The sequence below is a fragment of the Myotis brandtii genome, unplaced genomic scaffold (genome assembly GCF_000412655.1).
Source record: "Myotis brandtii unplaced genomic scaffold, ASM41265v1 scaffold83, whole genome shotgun sequence".
In the NCBI taxonomy this organism is placed as follows: Eukaryota; Metazoa; Chordata; class Mammalia; order Chiroptera; family Vespertilionidae; genus Myotis; species Myotis brandtii.
Genome location: NW_005371371.1, coordinates 1983616 through 1987299, shown reverse-complemented (window position 1 = coordinate 1987299; position 3684 = coordinate 1983616).

The window sequence follows — 3684 nt, the reverse complement described above, 5'->3', positions numbered from 1 at the left end:
AAGAAACAAACACACAAAATACCCAGCAATAAAATGAAAAAACAAAAACACAAATGCTGATGTCTTTGTGCCTTTCCTCCCCGCACTGCCTCCCCTCCCTCTCTCCCTCTCTGAGGCTACCTCTCCTGCAGGTGGGAGTCGGTAGGGGGAGGGAACCTTTTCCTTCTAGATTCTTTGGCCTAATAATTAATTGACCTAAGGCAGATTAACAGAAGAAAAAATAAATTTAATTTTGTACACATAAAATTCATAGAAATATGAGATTCCAAGAAGTGACCAAAGAAACAATTATTTGTGAAGATTGACAAAGGCACGTCCCGAATGGACGCTGTGCCAGGTGTCGACTCATGGCGCTGACGTCCAACTCCCCCTTTGGCAAGGCCCCATGATAACGGGCGGGACTCCAAGCATTCCTCCATCACCGTGGGCATGATGCTGAGCTTTGTCAGTGCAGGGCACAGCAGAATGGGGTCTCTTCCAGGTTGGGATGTGCTGTTCTGTACTTTCTTGCCCCTACTGCACGCTCATTGGTAGTGTGTGTGTGTGTGTGTGTGTGTGTGTTTGCTAGTGTGGTGGTGGAATATCTGGGGGTGCTCTGACTCAGTCATTCCGTCAGTGACACTGAAGCCAGGGCCTGGTGACCACCTCACTGTGAACCTCCCACACGGACTCCAGGCCTCCAGCTGGCAGCAGCGACCTCGGGTGCCCCCGCCAGCCTCAGCTTGCCTCCATCACAGAAACGTACTCCCTGCTTGCAGGGACTGTGGACTGCCCTGGTCCAGGCACTCAGGGCCCTCGCCATCCAATGGGCTGGGACCACAGCTCAGCATGCAGCCTGGGAACGGGACCCTTTTTCAAGCCTGCATTTCCCAAGTCCTCAGCCTCAGCCCTGGCACACATTCAGATGTTCTTCTCAGCCATCATTACTCCCATTATAGCTTAGCTATTTTTTATATTAAATTTCTCTCTAAATCACTGTGTGGTTTCTGTCTGCTGATGGGCCCCGGGGGACACAGACATCCCAAGGATGCCTTCTTCTTCCCTTGTCTGAGCCTTCAAGCCTCTTTACTCCACTCAGCCTTTGCAGCTTCTTTCTTAATTTCATTCTCACTTCTAAAATCACCATCCAAATTCTGAATTCCTAACTGTAGGATTATCCACCAAAGCAGCTAGTCTAACTTTTTAAGACCGAATCTAATCATAGTTCCCCACCCTACAAAACCAGAGAGAAGTCTGCAGAGAGATGTTCATTCCTGCATTATTTGTAACGGGGCCGGGGGGGGGGGGGGCAAAAAACATCCCATGTGCCTGAGTCAAACTCATTTATGTGAATTTGAGGGGTTGTCTGGCGGTTGTGTTACACCGTAAATAGTTTTCTTTTCTGAAAACATTTTTATTTGAAAGAATGATTGACAAACTATGCTTATTAAGACTTGAATGTTTGTCCAACAGGATTTTAAAAAATTAACCAAGTGATGCTGCCACTTCAAAGCAACTGACAGTATTTCTGGCCATTGATAAAAAGTGAGCTTTCAAGCAAAAATTAGAATGTTGCAAAACATGTATTCACTACCATGTACTTGACAGCTTTGATTTCCATGATTTTTAATACTGAATAAATGGGATGTTTCAACATTTGGAAGATCTGCAGAACTCAGTTAAAGAATATTTTCCAAATAGCTAATACATGATGTTATAAAATCAAGAATGGGTTAGTGGTCCATTCAAAGTGCAAGATAAACAAATTTGATGTAACTGAGTACAATACATTCATTGAATTTGGTTTCTGATTCAACATGGCAATTAACCTTTAAGAAACTACCACTGTGGTTTCTATGTTACATCAAATACCCATGATTAACTAACTCCAAAGGCTGTTAAAATATCTCTCTCTTTCTCAATTATCTGTATGAGGCCAGATTTTAAGGACTTCAACCGAACATTTATTTAGGCCTCTTTCTCTCATCAATGCTTTAGTTCTCAGTGTAGTGGTCTTGAATACCTTTTACGTTATATTCCTAGGTATTTCAGTTTGGGTGTTACCATAAATGGACTTATTTCACTTTCCAATTGTTTGCCACTAGTATTTAAGAATACAAGCACCTGTCCTGGCTGGATGGTTCAGTTGGTTGGAGCACTGTTCTGTACTCCCAAAGGTTGCGAATTCAATTCCCAGTTAGGGCAAATTTGACCCCTGGTTGGGTCACTGTATGGCAGACAAGCAATTGATGTTTCACTCTCTCTCAAATCATTAAAACATATTCTTGGGTGAGAATTAGAAAAGAAAAAACAACAACAACAACAAACCACGTAAGTATCTAAAAGGGTCTTGAAACTAAAAAGTTTGGAATCAGTGAACAATTGTAATATTTCAGCATGAATTTTGGTGACTTAAACATAGCAAAATATAAGCTTATTTTTAATCAGTGTTAAAATGACGTCCACAAATTTTTAAAGTATAGGATATTCTTTTTCTTCTTAAAGTCCTAAAATCAGCTCCCCCCAATATTACAAAGTCTAATAATGAACTTTCATGGACCTGGTGTCAACATTAACTCATATTCAATCTGATTTGAGCTTTGTCTCCACTCACTTTTCTATATTATTCTGAAGCAAGTTCTAGGCATGATATAATTCCATCAAAACTTCCTTATGTACCTCTAAACAATGTACTGTCAAAGACTCAACAATAATATGGCCAAATATTATTTTCATCAATACCCACCGAAGTGGGGATATTGCCCTACTATAGATTCCAGGCAATATTTTTACCCCCAAGAAGCAGCCATTGTCCCGCTTCCAAGACAAACCAAATGTTCTGACCTTCAGTATATTTTTAAGAGATCCACTTAATGTTTTTCAGCAAATATTAACTAGGAAGTCTCTGAAATACAAAATTGTCAAGCATGGAATAAATGGCACTAGGGTTCATCTCTTGTTTGGGGAGCTTCTCGGGTCAGTCAGTTAAAAAGGTTTCCAAGGCCATCTAGGATTGGAGCTTGATTACTGAGCCCGCATGGGCATGGGAGAAGGTGGCGATGACACAAGCAGATTCTTGTTCTCATGAGAGTCATTTTTGTGACACTTCCAAAGCCTAATGCTCCTTCATTTTGGTCTCTTAAGTTTTACAATAATATGCATAAATTAACGAGTGTTTTATTTATGTTTTATTAAATATATTTTTATTGATTTCAGAGAGGGAGAGAGAGAGATAGAAACATCAATGATAAAGAGAATCATTCATTGGCTGCCTCCTGCATGCCCCCCCACTGCATTCGCCCTTGACCGGAATTGAACCTAGGACCTTTCAGTCTGCAGGCTGACGCTCCATCCACTGAACCAAACCAGCTAGGGCTTAAATAACATATACAGGCATGCCGGAATGGCCATTTACTAATTATAACTTAAAATTTTAAAAGGCTTATATTCATTAATATCTGCTGACCCAAAAAAGTTCAGTCAAGTATGGTTGTTGTCATTTATGAAAATAACACAAGGACAATACTGTTAGCTGATAGCACTTTATTACCTGCCCTCCTGCCACCCCGCATCCAGTGAGACAAAGTGTACATAAAACTAGAGTATATATCAAAGGAGATTAAAAAATACTACATGGCAGGAATCAGAAGAATAAAGTAAAATCTTACAAGCAAAATGAAAGGCAATACTAACTCCTACCTCCCT